This window comes from Pocillopora verrucosa, chromosome 7 (assembly GCF_036669915.1).
Source record: "Pocillopora verrucosa isolate sample1 chromosome 7, ASM3666991v2, whole genome shotgun sequence".
NCBI classification, from domain to species: domain Eukaryota; kingdom Metazoa; phylum Cnidaria; class Anthozoa; order Scleractinia; family Pocilloporidae; genus Pocillopora; species Pocillopora verrucosa.
The window spans coordinates 18,660,496-18,677,643 of NC_089318.1; the positions used below are offsets into that span (position 1 = coordinate 18,660,496).

Genomic DNA, 17,148 nt, shown 5'->3' on the forward strand with positions numbered 1-17,148 from the left:
GATAGTCACTTTCTATTTCCGGTCGCGAAGTCGAATGGTGTACCGTTCACTATGATTGGCGGAGAACTTTTATTTTCTCAAAATTCGTCCGCTATTTACATAATAGGTTTTCGGCGATAGAAAGTGTTGTAGTTCGTATTGATTGGGATGGATGTTTGCAACAGCGAGGAAAATTAAGGTAAGTGTTATTTATTTATTTATTTATCGCGCTTCAACTCTTTGGAGAAATCTAGTTGCTTCACGACTCAACCATTTTTAGACTTAGTTCAAGATCGTTGGGCAGCAGGGCAGACAAGTTACAAGCTTCGTGAATACAAAATTAATAGGAAATTGCTTTCTGGGAGACGATCCAACCTGATAACAGCAAATATTTTTGGTGAAGTAAACAATCGTTCGACTTTTCAAATTTCTTGGCCGAGCCTTGGGGACTCCTATGGGAAAGTTTAAACTTCCTTCCTTGGATGCTGACGAGTCAAATTCTGTGATCCCTCTGAACGTGTCTACCTCAGCTTGGAATTGTTTTTTTTCCTTTTCGAAATGAAAGCAGTAGGGCCCGCAAATATCAAGGATCCTGCATCGGCAAAGTCGGGGTTTATCAAAGGCATTTCACAGATTCCTTTCTCATTGCTGGTAATACGTGAAAAAAATTGTAATCAATAGCGATTGACGATGTTGGCTGTCTTGGAAATTCGGAAACCAATTCACTACTGTACATAATGAAAATTTCTTGAAGCAGGATATACTCTATTTGTCAGGACTTTAAAATATTTCCATGATCAACCTTCTTAGGGTATCTACAGTAAATGAAATACGCAGACTTAAATATGATAAACTGGTATTGTTTCAAATATAATTTTTGAGGGGTGTAAATTGCTAGTGACCGAAATGAACGAACTCACTCTATATACGATTAGAGCTAAGATTGGTCATCAACCGCCTTAAGCTTTCTTTAACAAACGTCGTTAACTGTCTACAGAAACCTAGGTCAATATCACCAGCAATATGAGTATTAATATCGTCGAAGTAAATGAAGGGACTCTTTGCATTCAAGCAGCGTACCGATCGACGCACTCGGTGCCGAATAGGACCAAAAATTTGAAGTGAAAGGACTCATCCAAACGCTGAAGCATCTGAAACACAACTAACTGAAACCATCTCTTTCCATATGAAAATCACCGAATGGCCAAAAGCTTGCAGTAGTTAGCTGTTTGAAATATATTTACGCCCATCGATGACCACTGAGCGACCAAAAATTCTGGGACACAAAAAGTTTATGCACTTATCTATTCAGTTTCTTCTTTGCTCTTACACAGGGCACACTACTGGAAACACTTTTCAACAGTTTGTAAAACGCTCGTGCTTCTTTGAACTGGCTTTTCAATACAAAAATTTGACAGGCGAAACAAGTCATAAATATTTTCCGAAATACTTTGTTATGGATCCTTGGAAGCTTCAATTTCGAATTATCCCGTATGCATTCGTCCAATCAGGAAAGAGATATTTTGTTGAATACATTAACAGATAATCATATTGAATAGCCGGGCGAAGGAAACAACCAGAACGTTCCACCATTCCAGTCGATAATTACATCCTCAAAACATGTAAAATTAGTTCTCCAATCGGTTGTTTAAACTGCAAAGGCCTCTCCTTAATTTGTAGAGATGTAAGGTGAGTTGTGGCTGGCCGCATGAGTCAGTCATCTGACCTACATTCTATTCAAACATTTTGTTCGACATTAAGATTGTCGATAGATTCATTAACATTTAAAAAGTGCCCGTCTAATTTTTGTAGCATAAGGTTTTTTTTGTCTCTTTCACAGTGAAAAATCAAAGCGACGAAGTTTCCTGAGCTGCCATCGAAGATGTTCGAATGACACAATGGCAGCGCTGTCTCGCAAAAGTGTTAAAGGTAAGCGATGAAATTTTACTGCAATGCGCCCTTAATTTATCAACATGCACAAGGGCTTCAATGCTTTAGGTTCACTAAATAGCAAAATTTGTAACCAGGCAACAGCATTTAACACTTATAAACATCAAAGATGAGAATATTCTAGGTTATGTTTAGGAAAACAGAGACAAATAACCTATGATATTTTATGAGGTTATAGTCTAATTTTTAGAGTCTTTGGTCATGAAATATGTGAAACATTTCGAAGCTGAAGGTTGTTTTTTTCTTTGGCTCACGTTAACATTAAGATATGGGTCTCACGAGAGACTGAAATTTTGACTACGAAGTGAGTTTCTGAACGAATTCACTTTCGAACTTATATATCTTTCGCCGGTACCGTTGAAGGAACTTTAATAAATAGCGCAAATTTCGTGATCTTAAGACACAAACAAACTTCAGGATGCTGTTAGAATTTAACCTTTTCATCCAGGTCAAGTTAAGAATTTTAAGAAAGAACATAAAAGACAGAAAACAAGATGATTCAAGAATTCAGTTTACAATTTGGCTCGATTGAGAGGTCATATTATGTTTGTGGGCAGTTACTTTTGAGCATAATATAAACACACACACAACCCAAAACTCCTCAAATCGCTCTGACGGAGGGCTAACGCTCGAAAATCCGCTTTTAAACTCTTTACGGTGGCCAATTTAAGTTATCAACTCAGTTGATAACACTAAATTACCTTGCTATACTCTTGAGCTGGCTAGTTTCGTTTTGCTAATTCTTGCGACGGTTTTGTTTCTTTGCCATAACAGGGAGGTCCTATGGCCAAAGGAGACCTCCACTGACCCAAATTTTGAAAAGTATCTTAGAAAGATACCCAGATGGAGGACAAATCTTAAAGGTATGAATGATGATGCTTCTCTCGGCATTGCATCAGATAAGAAAAAACTTGTACAGTCAACTCGGTTTAAAAGAGCAAGATTAACACCTCGTTTCTATCCATTAACTGAATGAATAGAGGGTAATCCTGGACTGGGAAAACATCGGCAGTAATGGAGTGTTCAAAATTTTTTAGTATAGCGTGAGGAGGAAGAATGGTCTTCCGCAGTAATGATCGGTTGAGGAATTGATTAATACAATAAGAGGAACCGAAACCTTTGTGAAAGGAGAATACAACAGTCATATGTCTGTGACCACCTACACTCTAAGACAAGGGTGAATTAATTCATATTTAATGTTCCAAATACATGGGACCCTTTTAAACCAGTGCTAGTGAATGTTCATGCTTCGTTTGCCTTTGTTTTGTTTTCCTGAAAAATGACAAAAACTCTTCTTTCTGTCGATTCACCAATAATGAGTTGGTGATAATTTCATTACAACATAAGCGGTCACACATGAGAAACATGTGCTAACGAGTCAACATAAAATAAAAGTTGTGGTACATAAATAAAAGATGGTACAAAGATCGAGGAATATGAAATTCATTTCCTTCCTGTTTACCTTGTCGTTATCTGAAACCTGGGTCATATTGCCTTTTTTCATGCAGGAAATTATTCAGAATGCAGATGACGCAGGTGCCACAAAAGTGTCCTTTCTCCTTGATTCACGTCAGGGCTTTTACGGAGGGAACTCGCTTGTTGCACCAAGTCTTTCTCGGTTCCAGGGCCCTGCTTTATATGCTCAGAACAATGCTTTGTTCGAGGAAAGTGACTGGGAAAACTTGCAGAAACTAATGGATAGCAATAAAAAAGAGGACCCTTTAAAAGTTGGTCGATTTGGAATTGGTTTCAATTCTTGTTACCATTTGACTGGTAAGTTTCTTTAGGGGTCGCAAAAAAATCATTGCCGAGTAACATCGTAACAGATTATTAGAATTCTCGAATTGTAATGCAGAAAGAAACTTGCGGGGAAAAAAAGAGCGGAAATCCTTGCCGTTAAGTTTTCTCTTGTGTTCAGAAAAAAAAAAATTACGTTCCATAATCATCTGTTCAACTTAGCAACTCCACATCCTATAAATGTACGTGCTTAAACAGATTGGGCATCTGCACTTAATAATGAGACAGTTATATTTACTAAACTGGTTACTTCTTATCACATGATTTAGATCTGCCCAGCATCGTGAGTGGAGATTGTATTGTATTTCTCGATCCTCACGAAATACACTTTGGTAGAGGGGAGACGGGGCAGCAATTTTCGCTCGAGGACGAACTCCTTGAAGATCACGAGGACCAGTTCAAGCCTTACGAGAACGTCTTAGACTGCAAAATTTCGACTCAGTTTTACAATGGAACTTTGTTTCGCTTTCCGCTACGAAGTACACCGTCAGACCTATCCAAAAAGGTTTACAGTAAGGAAAAAGTTGGCAAATTATTTCAGGCCCTCAAAGAGGAAGCACCTGTCATCCTACTCTTCTTGAAAAACATTGAAGAAATTGCTTTGTTCGAAACTGATGAGAGAGGTGTTGAAAGGCATGTCTTTACAGTTCGACTGAGTGACAGCTGCCGGCAAAAAGTTGGAGAGAAGAAGAGAATTTTTTTAAACTATTTGAGGAGGCTGATCAACGGGCAAATTGAAAACATTAATCTTCGTTTGAATTTGCATGTCCTTGAAAAGACTGAAGGAGGAAGAGAAGTGGAAAATAAATGGCTTGTGTACCACCAGGTTGACGCTCGAAATTCAACTCTCAAAAAATTGTCCCTAGAGTTAGGTCTCCTGCCTTGGGTGGCCTGTGCCACACCAGTGAATGCAGTTACACTTCAAGCGCTCTCATCAAGAACTGGAAGAATCTTCTGCTTCTTACCACTTCCACCAGACGCTGACTCCAAGACCGGTTTGCCAGTTCACGTGCATGGCTACTTTGGCCTCAGATATAATTGGCGTGGTCTTAATTGGCCAGGCCTTGACTGTCAGGATGATCCAACCGCAGAATGGAATGTGTCACTAGTGCAGCATGTTGCGAGTAAGGCCTACGCCAACATGTTGCTCCTTCTTAGAGATTCATGTAACTCTTCAGTTGGCGCAGATTTGGTGTACAAGTCCTGGCCAAACATTCAGAAAGTTGAGAAACACTGGCAGTGTATGCTAAAGCACATGTTTTCGATTTTATTTAAAGAAAACATCCTCTGGACCCCTGCATATCATGGACAGTGGAAAAACCTCAGTGTCGCCTACTTGGACAGAATGACAACCCAATTTCAGAATACATCCGATGCAACAAGAAGCGCAGTTCTTGACACATTGACGCAAGCAAATGAGGCTGTTGTAATCGTCCCGAGCCACGTCATGATTGCGATTGATAAATACAAGTCAGTAACTACGAATAGTATCACTCCCGCATTCTTGAGGGCTCTACTGAAAAAGAAGGAAAAGGGAGTTTGGAAGATAACCAATGTACCAAAGAAAAGGAAGCTTTTACTACTCGAATTTGCTCTCGTAGACAAGAACCTGGACGATATGCAAGGTGTTCCCCTTTTGCCCCTTGCAAATGGAAGTTTTGTTGAGTTCCGCTCAATCCAGTACCACCGAGAACCAGCGGCTGCTGTGTACGTTTCGTCAACGAGAAATCCCCGTTCCATTTTCTACAACATGGACGGTAAGTTCCTCGACGACAACGTTAAAACTTCTGCCATTACATATTTGTCGAAGGTTGCTACTGATGCCGAACGTACCAACACAATCCAACCCGTGCAACTCGTCAAATTGAATCAAGCCGAGACTCTTAAGCTCCTGCGAGAGATGCTTCCATTGGAATGGTATAGAGGAAATCATCCAGTACCTTGGTACCCCGGCAGAAATGGGCATCCGCCAGAGCGCTGGTTGGAGTCAGTATGGATGTGGATTCAGAGAATGTTCTCTGATCTCTCCTTACTCGAAAACCTCCCGCTCATTCCGCACACATGTGCTGGAAACCGAAACATAGTGAAGCTGAGTTCATCAAGCGTCGTCATCAGAAGACATCACCAGAGTACTTATTTACCGCCGCTTATTGTGTCTTTGCTTGGAAAAGTTGGCTGCATTGTTCTAGAAAATCTTCCATCGTACATTCATCACAACACCCTACAAAGATACGTAGCTTCACCTGATCCTAATGGCGTCCTAAAGGTCTTGTCTACGTTGGGTCAAAGCAGATGCGTATCAACGATTACCCATTGTTCCCCTGATGAGAAGCGAGCGCTACGAAGTTTCCTCTCTTTCGCGTCCTTAAGTGGTGACCAAAGAGATCTCCTGTATGACCTTCCTGTTTTTGATGCAGCAGATGGATACTCCTTCATTGCTCTAAGAAATGGATTTCAAGTTCATGGTGTGTTACCTTATGACTTCAAACTTCCTCAATCCTTGCCAATACCAAGAGCGTCCACGGTCATTACCTTGAGAGATAGCGAATCTTATACCCTAATTCACAGACTTGGAATCTCACCGATGAAAAAAACAACCTTCCTAAGAAACATTGTCTTTAGTGGCATACAGAGCAATTTCTATTGTCATCAACAGATCTCTACGCTGATGTACTGGGTACTTAGCCAGCATTCCCTTTTTTGCGGGGAAGACAGCTCATTTCATGCATCTCTTCAACAACTGCCCTTTGTACTCACCAGGAGTAATAAGTTAGTTACTCCATGTTGCGTTCTAGATCCACAACAACCCATTTTGGAGCAGCTGTTTGAGAGCGAAAACGACAAATTTCCAAATGAAAGTTTCATCAACGATGAAATCCTTCTACGTCTTCGGCAACTTGGAATGAGGAGTATTCCAAATAAAGAGGACATTCTACATGTTGCTGAAACAGTAGATAAGATTCAAAGCGATGTGGGATCCCGTAAAGCATTAGCCCTGTTAGAGTTTCTCGACGAAAACCCACCTGACAAATTCTTGGGCCGAGCTCTGATGAACAAGAGGTGGGTCCCAAGAAAGCAGAGTCGTCCTGCTTCCTATCCTCGTGCGATGCCTTGGTTTTCAGGAAAAAGGCATTTCTACAAACCATCTGAAACGTTCAGCCAATCAAAAGCTACTCTTGTAGGAGCTTCAGCGCCAATAGTCTCCAAACCTTGTTCCAAAGCATTAGAGGCTGTTTTTGGTTGGGACAAATCGCCACCTGTCCACCACCTTCTAAACCAGTTGCGTTCTGCTTGTTTGGTACGATTGAATGACATGAACGGGAGTGCTCTGTATCATTTTCAAGTGATGGTAAAGCAGATCTACGAAGAAGCATCCAGCAATGCTAGCTTCATCTACGCTGTAAGTCAGGATAACAGCTTCCCTCAATGGATTTGGCATGGCTATGGATTTTCATCACCGTCTAGAATAGCATTTACATCTTGCTGCAGAATCGACTTGAGGCCTTACCTTTACATAGTTCCACAAGAATTTCAATTCCTTAACTCATTCTTCCAACGATGTGGTGTTCGTGAAAAATTTCAAGACTTCGATTGGTTACGTGTTCTGAAAATGATAAAAGACAAACATGACACCAGCAGTGACTATCTAGAAGATGTGGCAGATGATCGACAGCTGTCACATATGATTCTCCACTGGATAGTTAGAGATGGAAAGAGACTCACTCCACAACTTCGAGAAAGTCTTCTGGTGCCGATTCATACCCGAGATAATACCTTGAAGTTGGTTCCATGTTCGGAATGCACTTTTTGTGATGCGGAGTGGCTTAGAGAAGGAGGGACAGAACTTCTCATCTCAAGCGAATTTCCCATGATCCACGAGGCTATATCTTCCGAAACCGCAGCTCTGCTTGGTGTTCCACCAATCAGCACCCGTGTCACTTGTGCAGAGGCTTTAGGTATTGAGCAAACAGGTCCCCACGAGCCAGTTACCACGAGGCTGAAGAATATTTTGAACGAGTACAAAGAAGGGGTTGGTGTTTTCAAGGAATTAGTGCAGAATGCAGATGATGCTGGTGCAACAGAAGTTCAGTTTGTTCTTGACTGGCGCAATCACCCAAACCTGAGGCTTTTGTCATCGGGAATGGTAGAATGCCAAGGTCCCGCCTTGTTGGCATACAATAACGCAACCTTTACAGATGATGATCTGAAGAATATATCGAGATTGGCAGGTGCCACGAAAAAAGATGATCTTGAGAAGATTGGTCGCTTTGGTCTTGGTTTCAGTTCCGTTTACCACTTCACTAATGTTCCAAGTTTCATTACCAGAAGTTATGCTGTCTTTTTTGATCCAGAAACAACACATCTTGGCTCCCACATAAAGAATGCTTCGAAGCCGGGAATAAAGATAGATCTGGCGGTAAATAAGAACAATTTAACTTGTTTTCCTGACCAGTTTGCACCTTTCAATGGGCTTTTTGGCTGTGACACTACTCCACCCAGCCATCATGACAAGTTCTACTTTCAAGGGACTCTCTTCAGATTTGCATTCCGAACTAAGCGAGGCGAAATCAGTGATAAGATCTATAACAAGAACGAAATACGGTCCCTCATGTTTTCTTTCCGAGAATCATCACCGACCCTTCTTTTGTTTTCACAGAATGTTAGAAAGGTGTCCTTCCTTGAAGTGGATGAAAACGCGACTGATTCGAAAGACTCGCGACTCCTGTTTGAAGTCTGTAGAAAAAGTCAGACAGAATGTATACCAGTTAAGAATTCTGCAATGGAAAGTACCTTTCTTAAGTCATGCGCAGCATGGACAAGACAGTCCACTAGTCAGTCCAACCCTTTTGCCAGGTATCCATCTCCCAAACTGACGGAGCTCGTATCTGTGTGTTCCACCATCTCTCGTAAGAATGAAGAAAGGTGTCAAGAAACCCAGTCTTGGCTTGTGACCTCTTGTCTTGGTACTGAAAATTCCTTTCAGCTTGCAACTAGTGAGGATGGCAAGAAGCAGGGACTCTTATCTGCCTCAGGAGTGGCAGCAAAGATCTGCACCCAAGGCGATGGCTTCGAAAAAGTAGAGGCAGTACCTGGAGAAATGTTTTGTTTCCTTCCCCTCAGTATTCCAACAGGTCTTCCAGTACATGCCAATGGCTACTTTGCAGTCACATCAAACCGCCGAGGAATCTGGGAAGGTACTACAGCCGATGTCGGCCATCAACCTTTAGAAGTGCGGTGGAACCAAAGCCTCATGGAGGATGCGTTGACTCAGGCCTATGTTCAGCTCTTGGAAAATATGATTGTTATGCAAAGACTAGGAAAAATCCCGCTGTACGATGTTTTCACGCTCTGGCCAAATCCAGACAAACTTCAATCATCCGCATGGGAACCACTCATCAAGAGCTTTTATCAAAGAATCGCAAGTAATGACCTACCCTTAGTGCGCGTAGGAAGGAAATGGCTCCCAGTGACTAAATGCATTTACCAAGACCTTAAGTTACGGGAGCTTCCGAATAGTGAGATGATCCTTGAAAAGTTTGATTACAATATAGTACAACTTCCAGATTTTGCCAAGAAAGGATTTCAACAGGCTGGATGTATGGAAGTTATCGACCAACGTATGATGACACAAGAAAAGTTTCTCCAAGATGTCTTTTTTCCTAATATCACGGCATTACCCGAAGAGCTTCGGGATCCCATTGTGTGCCACCTCATCGATGAATGCCTTCGACGACATGCCAGCAATCGGTGCAATCAGCTTCGTAATCTATACGAATCTTTGCTTCTAACTAATCGCTGTATTCCTTGTGGGCCAGATACAAGGCATTTGGCGTTTCCCCAGGATCTGATATCTCCAAAAGGTACCGCTGCGACTCTGTTCTCAGAAAAAGATAGGAGATTCCCAGTTGGGTCATGTTATCAAACTAAGGAACGTCTTCTTATGCTTCAAAACCTGGGAATGTTATCAGATATTCTTGACTGGGAAACCTTGATTGAGCGAGCAAACTCTGTGTCGGTGCTCTGTAGAAGAGCCGAACAAGACGCTAGGAAGAGATCTGCCCTTCTCATCAAGTATATTAATGTTCACCTTGAGAAAATGGACCACCCTACAGAATTGAATAGAGAGGAGTTAATGGCAATCAGTATGTTTCCTACTCTTGCAAAGCCAGCAAACTATGTTATACCATGGAGAGGTACTGGTGATTGGAACAGTGTTATCCTTCCAGCGAAGGAAATGTACGACGAAAGGTATAAGTTTGTCGCAGGGTCGTCGCGGCCAATCCTTGATGAAAGTGAGAGTGGCTGCAGTAGGTTAGGCAAGAAAACGCGACATCTTTTTGGTTTCAGCTTCCGTAAACCATCGGCCCATGAGGTTCTTAGCCAGTTGGAGCATGCAGTTCAAGCAATAGTCCAGTCGCCCCATGTGAACCAAGGTTTGGAACATATCTTCCATTGCATATACGATTATTTACAAGAACTTGTTCTGGAACCAGATGGCGAGGGAATTGTACATGCATTACAAGAAAAGAAATGGATACTGGTTCAAGGAAAGTGTCTGTCATCTTCTCGGCTGGCTTTCGCGTGGAAGCGATTTGGTGAGCCTTACCTAAACGAAGTGCCACAGAATCTTGCGTCGAAGTATCGTAGGTTATTTCAAGCGACAGGAATCAGAGAGCACTTCTCCACCGGAGACGTCATTTCTGCACTTTACGAACTCGATGAGGAGAAAAAAGGAGAACGTTTGTCTACGAAAGAGTTTAAAGTTGCAAAATCTTTGATTGAGGATATATCGGAAGCCTCAACGGAATCCTTTGAAACGGAAAGGGGGAAGATTCCTCTGCCTAGCCAGAATCTGTTTTTACGACCAGCTGAGAAATTAGCCTTTAATGATGCACCATGGATGGGTGATAGAAGTGATATCGACTATGTTCACAAGGACCTGTCCATTGACCTTGCACGCAGGCTTGGAGCAATTGATATTCGACAAAAGAAACTATCCAAAATATTTCGTCCAATCGGACTTGAGTTTGGACAACGAGAAGAGCTTACTGACCGTTTAAAGAGAATTTTGAAAGCATATCCATGTGATGTTGGAGTCCTAAAGGAGCTTGTTCAGAGCGCTGATAATGCAGGGGCCACTGAGATACACTTCATTGTTGACCCTCGTAACCATCCTACGGACCAACTGTTAAGTGACAACTGGAAGGAACTGCAAGGTCCTGCCCTGTGTGTTTACAACAACCGACCATTTTCCGAAGAGGATTTAGAGGGGATACAAAGGCTTGGAATTGGAAGCAAAACAGACGATCCTACAAAGACAGGCCAGTATGGAATTGGATTTAATGCCGTCTTCCACCTAACAGATTGCCCAAGCTTTATTACAAATGAAGACACGCTTTGCATTTTCGACCCCCTTTGCCGCTATGCTCCTCAAGCGACTAAGGAGAACCCAGGACGTATAATTAGACCAATTGGTGCGGAGGAACGATCGGACTTCCGTGATGTATTTCCCTGCTATCTGGAAAACCTGTTTGATTTGAGTTCCGCAACTATGTTCCGCCTTCCTCTCAGAACACTAAGCACGTCGTCAATTTCTGAAAGGCGGGTTTCTTACACGGAAATGATGAAACTTATGAACCTGTTGGCTCATGAAGCTAAAGAAATTATTTTGTTTTTGAACCACGTGAAGACCATAACTCTATCTGAAATCAAAGGGGGACAGCTAACAGAAATTTATTCGGTTGACACCACACGATGAAGCACAACGCGCGAGGCTTGAAAATAATATAAAGATATCCAAGACTCTGGAAACGAATCAAATTGAATGGTTCGGAATTACATATCCTCTAATTGTTCAGGAACATGGATTACGAGAGGAAAAATGGCTTATTAATCAGTGTATTGGTCTCCAGAGAAGTACAAGTGAAGAAGTTCCCAACGGTAGAAGCTTTGGTCTCCTACCTCGCGGAGGAATAGCAGCAAAGGTTTCACAGAAGTCAGAGAAGTCAAAGTTCCACTTCAACGAGAGAAGTGAACCAAGACACAAGGCCTTCTGTTTTTTGCCATTGCCAGTTAACACAGGGCTCCCAGTTCATGTGAATGGTCATTTCTATTTAGATTCTGCACGCCGAAATTTGTGGCGTGATGAAAATGAAGAAGGATTCGGAAGTCAGTGGAACCACTTCATCAAAACTAAGATTTTGTCCCAGGCGTACATCTCAATGATGATAGTGGCGCGAGGGCATTTACCAGGGTCGAAAGAAGAAGATGCTGCTTGCTTCCCCAGGGCGCAAAATCTTCACGAAGGAATGCGATGGTATCATAATCTCTTTCCAAATTTTAAATCTATAGAAAGCCAGTGGAAAATTCTGGCAGAGGCAGTATTCAAAATGATTTGCATTGTGGATGTTCATTTGCTTCCCATGACCAAAAAGACGTCCGAAAAAACTATGGAGGCCTTTCAAGTTCCTCAAGCTGCTACAGTTGTCCGAGAAGTATTTCGGTGCTGTTGGCCTCCTCCTTCACAAGGCTTTTTTAAGAATTTTACTTTAGGTAGTGAAACCGAAAGCGATCTATGGAAGATGCTTTTGAGAGTGGGTTTCAAGCTTCTTTATTCCCCGGTGACACTCTTTAGGGACTTTAAAGAGGCAGGCACAAATGTGAGAGAGATCACACCCGAATTCGTCATTCACTTTCTCAAGGAGAACCAGTGTAGCATCGGTACGTTGCCATGTCCCGTTGGAGAGACAACGCTTGGCTCTGTAAAGGGTGTTCTCCTTCTTTTTAGCTACTGTATGAAAGCCAAAAAATCTCCAACTGAAATGTTTGGTTTGCCTTTATTGCTGACTGAAGACAACATTCTGAGGAGATTTAAGACAGATGGCCAAGTGTTTTTAAGCCTGTTTGCCGATTTGGTACCAACTCAGCATTTTCAATTCATCCAACACACGCTAGCCACAGCTTTACTTCACTTCGAGAAAGCGATTTTCGCCTCCAATCAAAGTGTTCTCAGGGAGTTTGACATCAATGCATTAGCACTGCTTCTACCGAGTGCTACTAATGCTGGCTGGTGTGAAACGAACACTCTAATAACATGGAATGTGAATGAACAACCGTCTGAAAGCTGGATGCAACGGTTATGGGAGTTCTTACACAAAACCTACCTGAGGAATCCGGAAGCCTTTTCTCTAGACCCCTTACAAAATTGGCCCACCCTACCAACCAAGTCAGGGGAGTTAGCACCAGTTTCCAAAGGAAAAGTAATTCTTGACCTCACCCGTTCAGATTCATGGTCACCTGGCCAGGAGCGTGTTACTACTTTGTTAAGGAAATTGAAGCGTCCAGAAGTTAATATCAATCTCATCAGCGATAACGGAAGGTGGGATGTATCGGACATACTGAAGTCTCACGTCTCCTACATCAACTCATCGCAAGATATACTGAAAGTACTGGATCACCTGATGAAGGAAGGCAACATTTCCAATTTTCTATCCGAGAACGAAAAGATCTACATGTTGCAATTCTTTCAAGATGATTTGACAACTTTAAAGCAAGACCGAACCTCTACTTTTATCGTGAAAAACTTGCCATTTTTCAAGACTTTTAATGGAGAATTTGTCAGCCTTGAAAATTTTAAATCAGTTTACGAAATCCCAGTGGGTTTACCAACTGATGAGTCGGATATCTGGATGACAGGAAATAACTGTGTATTTTTAGTGCCCAAACCCAGGTTGACCCGCCTGTACAAGGATCTTCTAGGTGTCTGTGATAAAACACATACAGATTGTTATATCAATTTCATTTTCCCAAAGTTTCCCCTTCTCCGACCCAAAACACGAATGCTTCACCTGGACTACGTTAGACAATGTTTAATGCATCTTATTTTCATGATCCAGGCGTAAAAGTCTTCGCGGTAATGTTGCCACGTGAAGCAAAGCCACCAGAGCCGTTTAACAATATAACCTGGTTGGAGCTCCTTCGCAAACTCGGCTTAAAGCAGAAAGTCAGCAAAGCAGAATTCCAAACCTTTGCCAATCAATTGGCTTCACAAGCAGTACAGATTAGCAGTTCAAATTATCTTTCATTGGAAAAGAAGTCAAAGACACTTGTTGAGCACCTTTTAAGAGACGACCCTCTGCACGATGCAAAGTTCCTTGTGGACCTCTCCACAATAAAATTTGTGGCCTGTCCAAAGGCGAGTGACGACTTAAGTCTCCTTTGCCGGCAGTATTTGGTACCTGATCGAGATCAAATTCCTCCATTTAACCATTTTAAGCATTCAATTCCATACATGCATGAGGCACTTGCATGGACAACTGCATCTCTTCTCTTTGAGTGGGCTATTCCAAACCCCCAAAACCCACGGCTTAAAAACCTTCAAGTTTTCATGAAGCCCCCACTGGAACAAGTCATCAGTCACGTTAGAAACCTTTCACAGACTCTTTCAAAGCGTGCCGATCGAGAACAACCAGAACCCAAACGGCGACGTTTAAGCCAAATCATGACAGAAGTTTATAAATTTCTTACAGATACTAGTGCTTGTAGCGGTAACGATTTTAATGAATCCTGTTCAGCCAAGTGTGATACAATTTGCGAACAGCTTTCCGATATTCCCTGCATTCTTGTAGAAGGTGGACATGTCTACGTCCGCGGCAACCAGCTGGCGTTTCACCTTGAAGAAGAACAGCCGTCCTACTTGTACAGAGTTCCTCGAGAATATGGAAGCTTTGAACACTTGCTCAGGCGGCTGAGAAGTAAGGAGAAAGCAACACCGGCGCAGTTTGCTCAAGTTTTAACTAATCTCAGAGAATCTTGTGGAGACGAACAGATATACCCCAATGAATTAAAAGTTGCGAAACAGGCTGTGTTTGGCCTATTTACTACTTTGCACGCTATACTCGACCGAAAAGAAGATAGCAATGGAAGCAACCCATTAGCTGAAGTCCACGCCTTGTATCTTCCAAACAGCAAAGAACAGCTCAGGCAATCTACAGACTTGGTCCTATTTGATTGTCCTCAGTTCAGAGGTCGTCTGTCAGATTCTATTTTTGAGTTTCTTGAGGACCTAAAAAAATGCCAATTAACGATGGAAAACCCCAGTAAGCTAATTGACCTTTTGCCAGACCACTTGAAAACAAAGTCCTTGGCATCCTTGGTAAGGTAAGGTAAGGGAAGAACTCCAGGCCGAATGCAGAGAAAAGAAATGCCAAGCTGACGTGGAAGGGAAATGTGAGGCTACAGATCACATTCGTCACATATTGTATTCGCCAGATCTCATAAGTGGAATTCTACGAATACTGAAGTCCCAGTACGAGAAAGCCAAATTGACAAAAGAGGTCTGCGACAAAGTTCACAGTTTTCAAAAAGCACTAACCATCAGTTGCATGGAAACCTTATCCACGGAGTTAATCGATAATGAGTCCAATACAGTAATTCCTAAAAGTCAAAGACGAACTTACTCTGGTTGCTTCGTGGGGCAGGACAATGGTAAAAAGCATATCTTCATCGAACATGGTGCAGAGTCTGGTAATACGAGGAGACAGATATGCTGGGAAATCTACCGCCTGACCGGCTGCCTCCTCAATGAACAGAACGTATTACACTTGGCTGCTATCCTTGAGTGTACGTCCCCGGCTGATATTTCCATCACACTGGATAATGCTGGAGTCTCGGATGATGGAGAAGCAGCCGAAACACCAAGGTTGGAAGCGAGCCTTGGTTCTGAGGTCCCTGAAGAGTTCCACGAGCTTCTAGACCAGTATAATGGCTTCTATTTTCGCCCAGAAGAGTTTGTTGCATTTGAGAGAGAAGATTCGACCGAAGAGGAACCGAAGTTCATTTATGCAAAAATTGTCCGCCAAATTAAAAAGTCTTATTCTGCTGAAGGAGAAGGAGAGAGTGACCTGCTTAGTAGGTATCTAATAGACATCGGCCAAGAAAGGAAAGAGGTCGACGTACTGGATTTGTATAAGTTTAGAAGACCGCAGAAGAGCGGGGAAGAGGAAGAAAACGAGGAAGAGTCTATTTCAGAGTCGATGGAGGTTGTGCCTTATGAAGGAGAGAGTGGCGAAAGTACTGGACAAGCAGGGGCAGAGTCATCGAGGCCCGCCCATGGAGCAAGTGAGTCACCCAAGCCTACGACATTAGAGAACGCTCTGAGAGAGGTGGAAAAAGCTCTTGCCGAAATTTGGAAGCTTCCAGAAGATAAAAGAAAGAAAGCAATAAGGCGACTATACCTGCGATGGCATCCGGACAAGAACATGGTCATGCAAGACATCGCGAATGAGGTCACGAAATTTATACAAAACGAGGTCGAAAGGTTATCAACAGGAAATTCGTCAAGCCGCAATGAAGGGTATCCAAGGCCACCGCCACCAGATTTCTCGGACTCCTTCAGGCGGTGGAATGAAAGAGCTCGACGACAGCGCTCAAGTTACGACAACTACCGCCGCTACAACCAACGATTTACAGGTTTCCCATCGCACTCGAGAGGGACCTACATGGCACCTAATCCACGCGTAGCGAAGGTGTGGATTCGTCAAAGCAAAGAAGACCTGCGGTCCGTAAAACTTCTCTTGACTGCCCGAGATCCACCTTACTACCTGGTCTGCTTCCAGTGCCATCAAATCGCGGAGAAATCTCTCAAAGCAGCTCTTTACGCTCTATCAGGAGTCGCGGACAGGCAACTGATATCTCACGACTTGATACTATTGGCAAATGATCTTTCACGGCTTCCTAGAGCTCCAGATGTGACACCGCAAGTAGCCAGGCTGTCTGACTATTACTTGGGCACTCGATATCCTAACAAGCACATCCCACCTAAAGTGCCTGCTGAGGTGTTCCAAGATGCTCAGCAAGCACAGGAAGCGTTCAGACTGGCCACAGAAGTTTTGGAAGTACTAGAACAGTTTGTAGGACCATAATCACTGTTGATTACTCACATTTAGTCTCTGTGACTGTATAACCCTCTAGATACTGTTCAAATTAACTGCTTTACTTTACGCATCAGAATCTTAGAAAAATACTTAGAAACATTTAAGCTAGCTAAATGGAAGGATACTACTAGCACTTCCTTGTCTCATCGTGCGACGTTAAATTTTGGTGGAAGTGGACTAATGTTGCTTATATGAGTCAAATATTCACCTGAAGAGAAATTGGCGTTTTATAGATAAAATTAGCCTTATCGCTAACTTTGTAGCATCCTAGCTGTTTTGTATTTCAAATTTTTTACCAGTAATATTTTACTGCAGTGACAAGGCTCCCTTCATAAAGGGGTTCATAGGATAACGAACAGTCAGTTTATATAAATTTGTGAGTGTTTTACATTTCTCGTTAGTCATCCTTCGTTTGATTTTGAGTGGTGGTGTTGCTTATAAAATGTCATGCACTGCCAACTTGAAGTTTTGTTTCCGTAAAACGAAC

At 42.5% G+C, this 17,148-nt stretch overlaps 1 pseudogene; it reads left to right on the top strand.

The window, feature by feature from the left end:
• Window positions 1–115: 115 nt before the first annotated feature.
• On the top strand, window positions 116–16,722 carry LOC136282208 (sacsin-like; annotated as a pseudogene).
• Window positions 16,723–17,148: the final 426 nt, after the last annotated feature.